This window comes from Phodopus roborovskii, unplaced genomic scaffold (assembly GCF_943737965.1).
Source record: "Phodopus roborovskii unplaced genomic scaffold, PHOROB, whole genome shotgun sequence".
Taxonomy (NCBI): Eukaryota; Metazoa; Chordata; class Mammalia; order Rodentia; family Cricetidae; genus Phodopus; species Phodopus roborovskii.
Window position 1 is genome coordinate 33,310,015 of NW_026126409.1, and position 17,937 is coordinate 33,327,951.

Consider the following 17,937-nt stretch of genomic DNA (forward strand, 5'->3'; position numbering starts at 1 on the left):
GAAGTAAGGTCATATTTTTTGCCAAGCACTTATATAAATCCTTGTGAGCACACAATTTTGCCTCTCTGAATTCTGAAGCACATTTACCACCTGCAGACACTGAAAAAAGTGACAAATAGCTTCTGACAAATAGGCAACTATTCTGTAGCAAAATGACACTTTGAAACATCTATTGTGTCAAATAAGCATTTTACATTGAACAAAATACACTAGATTTTCACATTGCAGGTCAAGTTTATATACTTCACGACATAACATTTGAGGAGAAGCTTTCTTCTTACCTTTTATGCAACACCCTTGGAGAAGCCTCAGTCAGGAATCCAAGGGGAAACTCAACAATATGCAATGACAGTCTTAAATTAGAAAATCGTTCCCTCACTAGACCTCTCGCTGAGCTTGCTAGAACTGTGCACTACAATTTGAAGAGGTAACCATGGTCAAAAAAGGCGTGTGGAATATTATAAAGATTCCATGGTTGGTAAACAAATCATTAGGAAGGAGAGGGCAAGGTCATTCATGTTGTGTGTTAACCAGCTTGGACACCCCTTGGGGGAGGGGCGAGAAGATCCAGCACCAATGACTCAGGCACTGGGAGTCAGCAAGTAGCAGAGCATGCAACAGACTCATTTATTCAGTAAGATTCTATTGGATCAGGCAACTGACTCTGCTGTGTTGTCCTTTTCTCATTGATGTCTCTGATTAGGTGTCTCTTTGTCAGCAGTCTCTCGGCATAAGGCAGGCTTGGTTCAGGGAGGAAGCTGAGCAGGCTTGAGTAAGCTGGCCACAGTTTCTCCTACATATTCCTCTTTTTTTTTTTTTTTTTTTTTTTTTTTAATGCAGCTTAGGAGGAATCAAAGTACTAGCTTCAGACTCATTGCACCCGCCTTAGAGAGCATCTAGCATGATGGACCATACCTGTCTTAGGTTGACCTGGCTCACAGTTCCTTACCCATCATTGACTACCGGCCTTTGAAGGATGACATCTCTGGGAAGCATGCCCACCCAGGCAAACTATGTCTCAGGAGTTTCTGTGAGCCAGGCCCGAGAGACCTCTCAAGGAGGGCCACATTCAGGGTGTTGAAGTGCTATGAGGACTTGGCCTGTGAAAATACACTGTAGGAAACACTTAAAAAGAATGATTAGTATAAGACAATACCCCAATCAAAGCATAAGAAAAAGGGGGTCAGGGCCCAAAACAGCCTCAGCAAGCAGGGTCAAGACCAATGCCAGCATGGGATGCACAAGCCCCACATCTAAGTGCCAGATGTTGTGGGTGACTCTACTCGGACACCCCTTGGGGGAGGGAATGAGAAGACACAGCACCAGTGACTCAGGCACCTGGAGTCAATGAGTAGCAAGCCTGTTGCAGACTTGCTTATTAAGGAAGTTAGGCCTGCCTTTATACCCCCTCCCAAGGTCCCATTGGCTCAGGCGGAGGCAGGCTCTGCTGCGTTGTCCTTTCCTATTGGTGTCTCCAGTCACATTTCTCTTTGTCATAAGTCTCTGGGTGTAGAGGCAGGCTTGGCTGAGGGAGAAAGTGCCTGCTTCTTGGGTAAGCTGGCCACAGTTTCTCCTACACATTCACACATTGAATTTTTAGAGTGTCAATCAGGAAAAAAGTACAGATAACACCATTTCAAATCCAAATGAATGAAATATTGTCTCAGGTTCAGAAAACATTATTAAGTAGAAACAGTATCTGATAAAGGGTTGGTTGCTGAAAGTTACACTGGGGTTGAAACACTCATTGCTGTTCAACTAGGTAGGAGTAGGCAGAGACTCAGAGCAGACCTTGACTGTAGTAAACACTGCCCTACACTAAATCTCTCCTTTCTTACACTGGAATACAACTTAAGAATTCAAAATATAGCCACTCCCCCAACAGACATAATAAGAAATGAAGTGCAAAGTTTCAGTCCTTAGGCTGATACATTTATGTTACTGTCAGGATAAGCAATTCACAGAGACATAAGAATGTTAAGCATTCATTAAAATATTTCTGTCAACTGCCCACTTCTTCAAAGTGGATTTCATTTTTATCTTGAACAGATGGCAGACCCATCACAGTTTGTTCTTTATGGCCAGAACATAAACACTGTCTGATTAAATTGTTCTGAAACCAATTAAAAACTCAGCAGTTACTTTAGGAAGACATATCTCTCCATTAGGGACTGAACATACACAAACCCATCAATCCACTGCCCTGTTTCCTTGGGGAGAGTTGACACAAGACATGGGTTAAGGGAAGAAATCATTTACTTGAGTTTATTTTTGTTCCTTGCCACCTAAGCTCACTCTTTACTCCCCCCCCATATACCTCCACACACTGGAATATTTATAAGAAATATCCGCCTTAGTCTCAGACATCTGAACATTTTGTTCCCAGTTGATGGCATTTTTTTGCTGGAGGTTTGGGAGGCACAGCCTTGACGAGGGAAGCTTGTCACTAGGGAGGACTTTGAGAAGTAAAATATCTCATGTCACTTCCACTCTCTGCTCCATTCTTCTGACTGAGGTTGAGCTCTCTGCTCCTGTCTCTGAGGTGCTTGCTTCCATACCTCACTACCATGATGGACTCTTATCCCTCTAGAACCATGCATGAACTGAAATTAACTCTTCCTTCTGTTAGCTGCTTTGATCATGGTGGTTTAGCACAGTAACAACAACAACAACAACAACAAAAAAAAAAACCCTAATATACATACACACTTATACACAAACATGTGAAACATGTGAAACCAGAATAGGACCTACCCAGATTCCCTGAATGTGGGTGTTAGTTAGGAGGACTGGGCAGTCTATGGGGCCTCTGGTAGTGGATATGTATTTATCCCTAGAACACAAATGGACTTTGGGAGCCCATTCCACATAGAAGATACTCCCTCAGCCTAGACACAGGGTGGAGGGCCTAGACCCTGCTCCAAATGATATGACAGACTTTGAAGACTCTTCATGGAAGGCCTTACCTTCCCTGTGAGGCAGAAAGGGAATGGAATGGGGATTGGTGGGGGGAACAGTAAAACAAGCTTGCTTCAAAATTAAATTAAAAATTATATAAAAAATCAGCAGTATACAGACACAAACACAGAGACATACATTCACATACACACAACCCTCCCCACACACACACACTCACTCACTCACTTTAAATTACCACCCCTGATGAAAAATAAAATTGATGGAAATGATGGAACAAGTTAATTATTACTCCATCAAAAGTCTAGCCTGTGCTTACCTCATAGTGAACATACTGAAAGCTCCCGAAATCTCATACTGACTAACTTGCATTTCATTATATCCTTCATAACCCCTCAAGTATATACTAATAGTATGTCATTTTATAGATCAATGTGGTGGGCCTTTGTGAGATTAAAACACTTACTCAATATTATGGAGCTAGTAGAAAAGCTAGAAGTGAATTTGTACCCCTAAATTTTGATGTTGGAAGATACATTTCTAAAATGATTAGCCTCTTTATTTCTAGAAAAAAATGATTGTTTTCTAAGCCCCATTAGAGAAGATTAAAAGAGGAAAGGTTATATATCATATCATTACAAAAGCTAGGTTCCAATACAGCACACAAACAACTAAAGATTAGTCACTACATTTATCAGTTAGGTAAAACAATAAAGATTGTGTGGTCTATGTTACCACATATGTCTAAATTGAATGTCATTATAAATATCCTATATTTCAGATTAGCTTAAAACAGTGACCCTCAAGTATTTTTGGTTTCAGGCTTTTCCTACTGAAGTGTAAAATGTGAATTTGAGATCCAGATGTAGAAGCACATGCCTACAATCTCAGAATTCAGGATATGGACACAGAAGGATCAAGAATCCAAGGCCACCCTTGGATAAATATGGAAATACAGTTTTAATATCATTTCTGTTGCTGTGACAAAATGTCATGACAGAAGCAACTTTAAGAAGATTTTATTTGGCTACAATTTCAAGTCACAGTCCATTGTTGAGGGGAAATTAAGGACACAGGAATTTGAAACAGCTATTCACATCACATCCATAATCAAAATGATACAGTGTATGCTTAATCTCATCTTGCTTTCTCTACCCTTACACAGTACAGGATCCCAGGACTGTAATCAAGCTGAGTTTCCCCACATCAATTAAAATAAGGAACACAACCCCCGCAAGCATGCCTACAAGTTATTCTGAACTAGAGAGCCCTTCATCAAGACCCACTTGAAGGACTTCCCAAGTTGTATCACTATATGTTAATATATAAATTTTGCCTACTACAGATATTATATCATAAATTATATGAAAAATCTGTGTGTATATATATATATGTATAATTTGTGTATTATTGATTACTGAATACATGATTTTGAGTGTTTCACAAAGTTTTTCAAAAAACTTGCACCCCAACTTGAATGCAAGCCTTTACATTCTAAAAACAAGAAAGGAAATGAGATAATATCCTAGAGGAGTACCAGGTGTCTGACAAATCATCAAAGAATCTGGTCTTATAGTCTGATTTAGCTCTGGGGAAAATTGTAACACTATATTAAACAATTGTAATGGCTTTAGTTAAGACTTTAATTTTTCCTGGAACTATAAATTTTTAAAAATATGCCCATCCCAGGACCTTTCTTTTAAGATGACATGAAAAGAAAAGGTTTGAAAGGTCAAATGTTACAAAATTCTCTTCCTTAACCTCTGAAAGATGAAAGCAATACCTCGAGATATTCTCTTTAAATACAGCATGACTGGTTGTGGACATTCACTAATGCTAACACATACTTGGTGTGTAATCTTCTTATGGAAATAACTATAAATGTATGAAGTTGCTACTTACAAAAATTATCCAATTTTGATGCAACTGAACAAATATCCTATCATATATGACTAAAACCATCATTTTATGTTTTGTTGCTCATATTCACTAGGTAATAGCAAGACATTTCAATAAAGTTGTGATTAAATTTAAGAGATTTGGCAATTTGTGGTTATGTCAAATAATGCAACCAAGTTTAAATCCAATCCAGGCACACATTTGTGCCAATGACAACAAACTAATATAAGCAAATCAGTTTATTAGGCTGTAATTGTGCCATTATTAATTCATTGAAAGTGGAGGAAAATAATTGAAATTTCAAGCACAATTTAATTTCTCAAAGTATGTTATGAGTCTTATGATGGGGGATGCCATTCTATAAATATGTTTCTCTTATTGGTTAATGAATAAAACCTTGTTGGCCAATAGGAAAGCAAAGATAGGCGGGACTAAAAGAAAGGAGAATTCAGGGAGAGGGAGTAGGAGATTCAAAATCTAGGACCAAGAGAGCAGAGATCCTGATCCTCTCTCTGGTAAGGTGAGACCATGTGGAAACACTTAGATTAATAGAAATGGGTTAATATATAAGATAGAGCTAGCCAATAAGATACTAGTGACAGGCCACTAGCTTTATATCTAATGTAGCATCTCTGTGTGTTATTTGGGGCCGACGTGGCTTGGGACCAGGCTGGTGAGAAAACTGCTCTTAACAGTCTTAGCAACATAAAACTGAAAGGGAAAAGACAAGAAAGACAGATGGAAATGAAGTTGTTAGCTCTAAAATCTGAACTGGATTCTAAGACCCACACTGTAGAAGGAGAAAATATACCCTTTCAGATCATCCTCTGATCTCTCTATATATATATATATATATATATATATATATATATGCATCCACCCCAACATATATTATTTTAAATTAAACAAGAGACATTTTTTTAAATGCACTTTCTAGTAGTAGGTAAAATGACAAGTTTGATTTATGAAGAATGTCAGCCGCAATAAAACAGATCAGAACATAATCATTTTTACCAATAAGTAACACAGTGTTCAGGTTCTTATCTCAATAAAGATATGGCTGCATCATATTGATACTCTATCTGTCCATAAGGAATGCAAAAGAGCTGATAAACTACACACACGCAAGGGGAAGAAAGGAAAAGGTGTTGGCACTGTAAGGACACTTGCATGCAGTATTTGAGTTTCTGTATGAACCTATTCACCCCGCTCTATTTTATACCCAACTTTTTCATTTTGGTTTTAGACTGCATAATAAAGGGTTTTATTATGCCATTTTCATTCATGTATATTATTTTAATGTGTTCATATTTTCCTCTCCATTATCCTCCTTTGTTCCCACTGGACCCCACATACATACATAATATAGTCAAGTATATGCTTTTGATATGTGTGAATACACCTATAACTACATTTTGCTAAATCTAGATCCCACATACCAGACAATAATGCAGTACCATAAACAGTAAAATCCAGTCATAAATAATCAAATTTGGAAGCAGCAAAAATACATAACCAAAATATGTGCTATGTTCTCAGGATTTATAGCCCAGAAGTCTTCATATTTCTATATTTGCCTTGTATGATAATACAAATAGTTGTGTCAATAAACTAACTTCCTTATATTCCCTATTAGCAGCCATCACTTTCAGATCTACTTGTACAATTTTCTCTCAAATTCCTTAGAGCATGCTAACCTAAACAGACTCCCAAGCCACACAGCAGTACAGTCCTTCCTCTTATTGTACCTAAAATAATACTGTAATTCCTGGCTGAGTCTAACACATCTTCCCTGGAGAACACCCATGAAAAGAAAGCCTTCACCCGTCAAAATCTGACAACCTACTTATAAAACCTAGAAAAGGTGTCTGCTATTAACACTTTAAAAATTGAAATGAGGTACCATCTTAAGCATTTGTCCTTGATCTCAAAGAAGTACTGGGGCTGATTTCTAAGGAAGAAAATATCTGTTTTCTTCATATATCCTGTATAACAAAAATAGCATACTCTAGGTGCTTACAAATACAAGAAATTTGTTTCTCAATTCTGGACCCTGGATGGTGTGAGAATTTAGTATCAGTATATTGGATGGCTGATAAGAACTTTCTTTTTTAATATTTATTTATTTTACATTCTGACTGCAGTTTTCCCTCCTCTCCTCCCTCCCCCACATCCCACCCCATAATCCCCTCCTCTTCTGATTCTATTTGGAAAAGGGTAGGCCTCCAATGGATATCAACAAATCATGGCTTATGAAGTTGCAGTAAGATTAAGACCTCCTTATGTAATGAGGGTGAGCAAGGCAACCAAGAATGAGAAATAGGGTCCCAAACGCCAGCAAAAGAGTCAGAGACAGCCCCTGCTCCCACTGTTAGGAGTTCCACAAGAAGACCAAGCTATGCAACTGTCACATATATGTAGAGGGCCTAGGTCAGTCCCATGCAAGCTCCCTGGTTGTCCATTCAATCTCTGTGAGCTCCTATAAGCCCAGGTTAGTTGATTCTGTGATTTTCCTTGTGGTGTCCTTGACTCCTCTGGGTCCTTCAATCCTTCCTCCCTCTCTTCAGGAGGATTCTCTGAGCTCAGCCTAATGTTGGACTGTGGGCCTCTGAATCTATTTTTTTCAGCTGTTGGATAATACCCTTCTGATGATAATTGGAGTATAGCAGAATACCATCCATTGGGCATCATTTAATTGACGTTTTTTGCTGTTTTTTATTTAAATTTTTTTCATTTTACATAATAACCCCAGATCTCCCTTCCTGCCATTCTCCTGACTCCCCCAGCTGCCCTCTACCCCACCCCACCCCAGTCCACTCCTCAGAGGAGGTAAGGCTTTCTTTGGGAAGTCAACAAAGTCTGGCATACAAAGTTGAAGTAGGATCAAGTCCCTCCCCACTGTATCAAGGATGAGTAAGGTATCCCATCATAAGGAATGGGATCCAAAAATTCCATGCACCTGGGATAGGTCCTGGTCCCACTGCCCAGTGCCAGCGCCTCCCCCCATGACATATTAAGCTACATAACTGTCACCCACTCTCAGAGTCTCATGAAGGTTCCCCAGGTATCAGTCCATAGTCTATGAGTTCCTATTAGCTCAGGTCAGCTGTCTCTATGGTTTTACCTATCATGATCTTGACCCCACCCCACCCCTTTATTCATATAATTCCCTCCTTCCACTTTTCACCTGAACTCCAGGATCTCAGACCAGTGCTTGACTGTGGGATACTGTATCTGCTTCCATTAGTTACTGGATGTAGGTTCTATGATGACAATTAGGGTATTCATTAATTTTGCTAGTCATGTTTGGATCTATCCTAGGTTTTGGGGCCATCCAGTTTCTGGGTCCTGGCACTCTAGTCAGTGTCCAGGTGGGCTTACTCTCATGGCATGAGTCTCAGGCTGGACCAGTCATTTGTTCACCAATCCCATACCACCCTTGGGCATCACTTTTCATAGGCAGAACAGACTGTAGTCAAAGGTTATGGGATTGAGATGGTATCCCAGTCCTTCCATTGAAATCATGCTGATAAGGGTTTTCTCATGGATGATGCACTGTCACTGTTTCTCTCATAGTGAAGGGCTGAGTGAATTCTGTTATGCCTCTTATAAATGCATTAATTTCACTCATGGTTTCCCCATCCATAAGCTCTAACTATCTCTCCTAATACTCTCAACTTGGGAGCTAACATTTTAGCATAGGGATTTTAAAGGAACACAAATATCCCAACCCTATCCAGGTGAGAGACATCCTTGATACTGAAGTTTTACATGAAGTTCTGAGAATTGAAAGCAGCAAATCATTTGAGCCAATTAATGTTGAGTCTATAACCCTAGCATAAAAAGCAATTGTAACTATTACACTGTAGCCATACATCCTAAAGCCAACATAGGTTTTCATTTATTATTATTGGTCATGTGATTTCATTTATTATAATTGATAACAATATAACCATATTGTCTCAAATTGTTCAGAATAAGTTACCTCAGACCATAACAAGTCATGTCTCTCCTTCCTATCAACAAGATATTAATAACAAATTAAACGAGGATACTTATAATGCAAAATTAAAAAGAAAACTCCCCAACCCCACAAAAAATATTTAAGTCCTTATGTCATATGGCCCACAATACTTATTTTCCTCTTCTTTATTGGATAACCCCAGGTTTTAAGTACATGAGAATAAATACACCTAAAAATACTATATCAGTAGTACTTGGGGTGGCTATGCAATGAGTTTTTTGAAACTTTCATAATTACTGTTTTTCTAATAAAAAATGTGTACCTTACTTTTCCCCCATGTTTTTCCCTCTTGGTATTTGGTGCCATTGCAGCCACTTTGGTACCATGTGTATAAAAGTCTTAGAGTATCAGAGGTTGAAATGATGGAAGATTTAATCCTCACAACCTCAACGGCTTGCTGTATCACCTCTGAAGCACTTTGCTCTATGCATTTGCTGGAAGGAGAAAAAAATCCCTGTAAGATGAGACTACAATGCTATTCTCTTACCTGAGCTAAGAAAAATTTTATGATCCACCTGGCTTAACTCATGTTCAGAGAAAGAATTAAAAGAAGCAAGGAGGGGTTGTAATTCTGAACAAAATTTAGCATAAAAGATGTAGCTATGAGAATCCATTCTCTTAATACTACAGGAAATGATAAGTTAGAAATACTGACTTCTGTGTTTAATAAGATTCAAAATACAGAACTGTGAATAAAGGGCTAGGAGATGAAATAATATAACTTACTGCTAAGAAATGAAATTTGGCTAGAGGGATGAAAAAAAATGAAAAGGAACTACCTCTAAATAAGACATTAACAGCTTTGTGAATCTAGAATTGCTCAATATCAGTTAGAGATGAAAGCCATCACTGATCATGACAGATTAGCAATATCATGACTAATTTGAACAGCTATATATAATATAGAAGAAGCATAGAGTGGTAAAAATGATGAGAAGCAAAAGGTGTTGCTGATGTTGCCGATGGAAATGATTTGCAACATTTCTATTCTCCAAAAAGAAACCACTGTGGCAGAGTTAAATAATCTGAGTTAGAGCAATGCATTCCTGTGCCAAAGCAAAGCTTGAATCCACAATTTGATTAGCCAGCAGAGTTAATGACGACAGGGCTGTGCACTGATCCTGTTAAAACTTATAAATTAACGGCTGAAGAAACAAAACATAGGTTTTACTTGCTAACTTAGTAGGAAAGTTTTCCCACAGTGAAAGAAAATCAGACTGACATCAGATATGTACTTACAAATAACAAAAGGCGATGGGTCATCATCTACCCACAGAGCTTCAGAGGGCAAAGGTTATATACCAAGAAATCCATACACAAAGTGTGATATTCATGAAGATAGAAAGTAAACAGGTATTGAAACTTTTAATCGAATGTTGCAATGGCCCATTTTGACTACTGTTTGCTACAATGTGGAATTACCTGAGAAGGGCATCTCAGTGTGGAATTATCTATATTAGGTTGGCCTGTGGACAGGCCTGTGAGGGATTGCCTTAATTGGGTTTATTGAGGTTAGAAAACTCACTGTGAATGTGGATAGCCACATTTCCTGAACAAAATGAAAAGGAAAGAGTAAACAGAGCGCTGGTGTGCAGGAATTAACTCATTATTCTCTGCTCTTTACTGTGGATGTGATGTGTTTACCACTCTGCAGCTCCTACCCGCTTCATTTTCCAATGGTGATGAAAGTAGCCTAGACCTATGGGCCCAGGAAGCCCTTCCCCCCTTAAGTAGCTTTTGTCGAGTCATTTTATCACAGCAACAGAAAAGAAACTTAGACATTTACAACAGTGATGTCTCAAGGAGAGAAAATTTAAACATCAAATGCTAACCATCCAAAGGATTAGTCAAAAATTAAGAGGGGAAAAAGTGCAGACTATCATGTCCCTTATTGGTATGACAGTTATGTTCTGATCCACCTTATTGCATGTGACAATATTTATTTGTCAAGTTTGCCAAGAAATGCTTGGAGTAATTTATTGCTTTCTCTAATTGCCATGAAACTTTATCATGTGAAAATTGTTGTGATATTCACACCTATTCATTCCCTAGTCCTTCTGCTTTTAATGTAAAGTTTTAACTATACTAGAATGAGAGGTTTTCCTCCATCATTTATCACCTTACATTGTCATTCTGGTGTTGCTGACTTTAACTTAACACAATGATATTTTTTGTATAGATTCTGGGTTTTAACAGAATATATTGAGAATCACAGACTTTTTTTTCAGTACACCTGCACTTTTCTAGAGTAAGGAATGGTTATAGGATTAATTGGGAACAAAAATGTGTTTTTGTTTTCTTAGGTGGTTGTCTTCAGTGAAGATTTTCATGGAAGAACTTTATACAGCACTAGCCTTTGGCAGTGAACTGGGGAGATGGGGCTGTCAACTCAAAGCATATGAAATTGAAAAAAATGGAATGTTTGTGTTATTACAGGAGGCTGCTTTATGAGCTCTTGAGTTCTTGACACCCTGCAGACAAACAGACTCACAGTGCCAGCCTCCAGCACACACTGGCAATACTGACTCTAACCTTCACTTCTGCTTGCCCACAGCCAGGGGCTGCCCAGGAGTTAGTAAGGATCCCTTGTCTTGACCCAAGATAAAGCACCCCGAGTTTGACATTCTAATTCCTATTCTGCCGTTGGCTCACCAGCATTCTCAGATAAGACAGTTATCTGGTCTGTGCCTAAAGCAATCTACAAAGTAAGAATAATATTTTGATCCCAACTCTCTAGGATGCCCTGATGGTTCACTAATAATTTATTTTGAAGCTAAGGAGAGATACAGATAAGCGTAAAGTTATCAGCACATTCAGATAAATGCTTTCAAATCTTAGGTATCATGACTTTCTCATACCCAACTACCCACTGTAAGCATTTAAGTAGGAAGAGGATGTTAGATAAACGGAACTGCATGTTAATATTCGAGATCAACAAACTCCTATTGAGATTTCCCACAGAAAGGTCATTTCACCTTCCCTGAGTAAACATCCTTTTGCTCTCCCACAGTCTGCAGCAATGGGATTGATTTTATAAAATTTAAGACTATATTCACATTGTTTTCCTCAATTCGTTTTTTTTTGTTTTGTTTTTTGTTTGTTTGTTTGTTTGTTTTGTTTAGTCACTTAAATTCAAATGAGGCCATGAATGAGCCTGCAGGTCTCTATAGCTTTGTTCCAGTGTCCTTTTTAATTGGAATTTAGTCACCTCATCAGTAGTTAGACAGTAGTTTTTCAGCCAATGGTCATCTTTTAAAGAAACCTACACTATTGAATATGTGTTCATTCTCCCATGGATTTTTGCTTCAGATTCTCACAAGAAGATGGTTGGAATTTTTCCTACTGGTTTTAGGTCTTTGGTCCAATATATCCTCAATATATTCACTTTCCTCCCTGTTGGGGTGGTAATGTGTATTCTGTGGCATCACATGTTGGAAGTATGCAATCTGCTTTTTTATTTTGTTTTTACAGGGGGTAAGTACTAGGAAACAGTCATGAGTCTCAGAAGAGACTTTGAATTTTGGATTTTTAAACAGTGCTGAGAATGTAATAGATAGTGGGAACTTTTGAAGTTGTACTGAATGTGGGTTTTTTGTTTTGTTTGTTTGTTTTTGCATTTTGATATGGCTACAGCCTAAGGGGGTCAGGAAGCAGAATGCAGTTGGTTGAATAAGAATGGTCCCAATAATTCCATATATTTGTATGAGTGCTTAGTCACCAGAGAGTGACACTATTTGAGGAGGATTACGAGTTGGAGCCATGTTGGAGGAACTGTGCTTTGAGGTTTCAAAAGTCCATGCCAAACCCAGTTCTCCCCATCTTCTCTCCCTGAGCCTGCAGACCATGATATAACACTCAGCTACTGCTCCTGCATCGTAAGGGTGGCCATGCACCTTGCCATGGTAATAATGGACTAAACCTCTGAAACTGTAAGCAACCACATGGTGGCTCACAACCATCTATAGGGGTCTGATACTGTCTTCTGGAATTAAGGCACACATGCAGATAGAGCACTCGTATAAATAAAATAATTAAATCTTTTTTAAAAAAGAGTTACACTTATCAATGGATATGAGGGAAAGAGTGATAAAGTATATTGATTCAGGAAAAATGGCTACAATACGTTTTCCCCTGGAGTTTAATCACTTCTTCGGCCATAAATAATTGGATAAGTTGAGAGTAACAAGCATGAATTCCCTCCTGATGAACAATTGTCTTAATTTGGGTTTTTGTTGCTGTGAAGAAACACCATGATCATAGAAACTCTTATAAAGAAAACATTTCATTGGAGCGGCTTACTTGCGGCTTCAGACGCTCAGTCCATTATCATCATGTCGGGCAAGCAGCAGAGGTGGTGCTGGAGCTGAGACTGCTACATCTTGCAGACAACAGGAAATCAACTGACTGACTGGGTGGTACCTTGAGTCTATGAAACCGCAAAGCCTGTCCCCACAGTGACATACTTCCTCCAGAAGGTCTGGTCCAGATTAAAAGTGTGCCCTCCAGCCTCAAGGTCTAGATTAAAGGCATGAGTCATCCAACCTCTTCTAATAAGACCACACTTACCCAAAAAGGCCACACCTCCTAATAGCACCACTACCTATGAGCTTATGGGGGCCAAATACATTCAAAATGCAACAACAATTAAGTCCAATTAGATGGCTGTTTGTTAGCCTCAAGATATAAGCACCACAGTTGCACCTTGCCAGGCCTGTCATTGACATGGCTAACATCTTTTTAGCTGGGTGGGATTGTTGATAACCTTTCTTCCTTGATAAGTGCTATAACAATTTCTGATAGTGTGGAAGCTAGTCTTCAGGGAGGATTCTTCCAGGTCAATTCTACATTATTTAGGTAGGGTCACTATTGTTGTTCCTGCCACACTGCATAGTCCAGACTAACTGGCCTGGTAAATTAAATAAATTTTAGTCTAGCCATGAAACAGACTACTCTGCTTAAGCAAGTATTTTTAGGCATAGTTAAATCATCAGTTTGAAAGGAAATTTATTATAGTTGGTACAGCTTTTTAAAAGTAACTTTGAAAATAGCAAATTTGAAAAGGAGAGTCACAGGTGTGTATGTGTGTATATCTGTTTCCAAACATATTCACATGTATTTAATAGTAAATAAAAAAAATGTGGAAGTATGCTCAAGAAGCATCAAAAGACCTATTTTTGTAGGGAAGTAAAGAAGAAATTCTACATAAGCAGCTATAGTCTTTTCTTATTACAAAGGTTATACAGTCCTTTTCTGTTTATAAATTATAATAAAATAGAATGAGAAAACAGTCAGTGAATTTTTAAATATATTGAATAGTTAAAAAAAAGAATTAATATGGAATTGAATACTACTCAAAGGAAAGGACAAAATAAAATCTCCATAGTGAGTCATTTGTACATCAAACTCACAGACAATATGAAATCTATCAAACAAAACACCTAAGATGAAAGGATAAGATAAGAGATTAAAGGGATATACACAAATACAAAACTACCGTTACTACAGAAGGAATAAATAAGTTGAAACAGAACAGCACAGAACACATGAGGTCAAAACTGAACTAGAAGTCAAATGACCACAGAAAATGAAGATAGAGAGATTATGAATCTCTTAAAGGAGACAGTAGATACATCAGACAGAAAGCAACAATCCAGCTAAAGAAAATCAATTGTTTTCATTCTAGGGAAACTGTGTTTTCTGTAGTGTAATGGAATGGGGAAACAGAATTCATTTTTCGGTATTATGAGAATTTTTCCATGAAAAAAATATACGGGTCCTCCAATTCAATGAGCCTATGATGTTTGAAAAGATACAACAAACTATTAAACAAATCATGAAAAGTAAAAGATGTTCTGGAAATTTTTATGAATGTCACAAGTGAAGAATGGTAATTTAGACAGGGAAAAAACAAGGGATGGAGGAAAGGAGGGAGGGTGGAATGAAGGGAAGGTGGGAGGAAAGGAAGGAGGGAGGGAGAAGATCATGCATCAATGCAGCTATTATAGCCAAGGAGAGAGTTTGACTGTAGACTAAAAATGTGGGTACTTTCCTTCATTGTTATCCTTACTGCTGATTTTTTTTAAACCATGCCCTGGAAATAGGCAGTTGGAAAGCTTATGGACATTTGCCTGAAATTATTAGTTAGATGGAATACAGGGAGGGTGGGAGGAAAGGAAGGAGGGAGGGAGAAGATCATGCATCAATGCAGCTATTATAGCCAAGGAGAGAGTTTGACTGTAGACTAAAAATGTGGGTACTTTCCTTCATTGTTATCCTTACTGCTGATTTTTTTAAACCATGCCCTGGAAATAGGCAGTTGGAAAGCTTATGGACATTTGCCTGAAATTATTAGTTAGATGGAATACAGGTATTTACATTTTAGCATTGACCTTTGCATGGAGAAAACCAACAGGCGAAGCATCAGGCAAATAAAAGTTAGTAGAGACAGTATTTGAGTCATCCAGAGAAATCTAAAATTATACCTTGCAGATCTTTAATACTAATGTCCCCAAAAGATCACTTTGTAAATATATATTTTTTTTCCTACCAGATGGGGTAAGTTCACCCTTGCAATCCTAGAACATGTGAGGTTGAAACATAGGATTATGAGTTCAATGTCAGCCTGAACCACACAGCAAAACTCCATCTGAAAACCCTAGCATTGTATCTCTACACAGACAGGTAGAAATGGAGATAGAGACAGACACACAGACAGATAGAACTTTTGGCAAAGATGTTTTTTTTTTTCAAAGAATATTTCCTCACTTTATTGTGATATGCAGCATGTTTCTACCTTTTTAGATCAGAAACAGACATCAGGGGGCAATGTCAAAAACTCAAGAATGTTCCACAAATCTTTTTATCCTTAGAATCCAGTCTTTTCTCAAAACCAAAGTGAAGAAATATCCTTGCGGTTCCTAAGTCTTCACTAAGTTCTGTGTAACCGGCCTTGCCTGACTTCCCTGTTCCAGCATTTGTTGTCATTCTGTCTCAACATTACACAATGGCATAAGTGAATGTCAGGGCTGTGCCATGTTGACCACCCATTGCTAACTATTACCCTGAAAATAGAAATAGGGACCAAAGTTCAAAATTTGTCCTAAAAGCAAAGAAGCAAGGAATTACATTTGGAAGTACAATTAAGGAGAAACACTGTCTAAATCTACAAGGTAAACAAGTTCTGAGAAGACAGTAAAGGAGTGCCCACAACATGTGTAACCAACCATATGTTACTTTGATGCTTTTCTTCAATGTGGTAGGAATATAAACAGATTAAGTCTTTAAAGTATCAAATGTGATTGGCAAGATGATACAGACAACTAAATCAAATATTGTCTTTAACATCATTCTATGATAGAACAACATGAATACCACAAACATATTTCATTAAAATGAAAAGATATTGAAGTAATATTAAATGTCATTGGTACACATTAAAACCCAGCACCTTTACGGCAAATGAGATATCCTCAAGGTTTCAGTCAATCCAGTAACACCAAGTAAGACATAATGGAAAGTCATTGACCTGAGCAAGCTAATGATTTTCTAGATCAGCACACAACTACTTAAGTGCAATGAAAATAATTCCAGGTCATGTACTGAACCTATAAAAGTTTGTTGTGTGTGATATTGGATTTTGCATATGAGTCTGAAAGGGCAGAGAAATAACAAGAAAGCTACAGTTGCAGTTTACCCATAAATTATTTTATATTCGTAAAGACATTGCTTCATTGCCAAGGGTACTGCCTACAACCAGACAAAAAAGGTCAATGAATTGAGTTAGTTCCAGATGGGCAGCTAACTGATATCTGAACAGTGACCATGCATTTGAAAAATAATTACATATATATATATATATATATATATATATATATATATTATCAAATATACACAAATATATGTTCATATATCTCATATATATTTATTTTTATATTTATTTGACATAAACCAAACCTATTAGACTCTCTGGAAATGGTTTTTTTCCTTGTGCTGCTCATATTATACTTTTCTTATTCTCTGCCTTCTCCTATAAGCAAATTTCATTCTATCTTCCTCATTTTCATTTTCAATAGATAACTAGGTTTGTTGTTCTTTTTAAGCAATACAAAGAACATTCCCAAAATCCTATGGAATTGTGTTGCAGTGTGTATGTGTCTGTGTGTGTGTATGAGAGAGAAAGAAACTGAGTGTGTGTTAAAATACTTTGTGGAATCCACAACTGTGTGTTTTGATTGGTTGTTTTCTGTACTGTTCTTCATCTGTTACAAAGAGAAGTTTCCTTAATGAAGTATGGAGACTAGTAATACTAGCACTTAGTAGTTAGTTATGTTTCCACTATCAGACATGGCTTTCCTCTTTTAAAATCCAATTATAGAGTTGTTGGTTACCACCAAGGTGTGTGTGCCACTACTACACCCTAAGGTCATCATGCCATGTTGGTCCTTGATGTGGTTCCTAGGCCTCATTGCTGAGTAGAACTGTTGGTTGCCTCCCTCCTTTGGAAGCTTGCATCTTGACTTCTGGTACAATGAAAACTAGTTAGCAGGAAGAGGACATTCCAACTCAAGGGTCACTGAGCTCTGTTTCTGAAGTGTGTCTTCATCAGTAGCATACATCTACAAAATACTCCTGTACCTAAGGCTTAGGGAACATTACAGAAGAAAGGGTAGAAAGATTAAAAAGAGTTAGAAGATAAGGGAGTTTGTTGTTAGATTGAGTCTCCTAGTGACATTGGATGTTTCACCCATAAAATTCACTCTCACTAGCATGACTGCCAAATGTGAGATGAACAAGGACACCAGTGTACATGTCCAAAAGACCAGAAGGTCTTTTGAACAACCATACACAAAGAAATAGAGGCAACTAAGGAAAGCTTGGAATAGGAGAGATGGTCCTCCCTGGGGAACAGCATACTAATAAGTCCCCTGGTGTCAAATGTTTATCCCTGAAAACATATATACAAGTAACATTACATTTAGGCATATATACATATGCACAATTACATACAGGCATGCAATAACAATTAATGAAACAAGAGGCTATAGATTTCAAGGAGAGCAGGGAGGGTTATTTGGGAAAGTTAAGAGGGAGAAAATGGG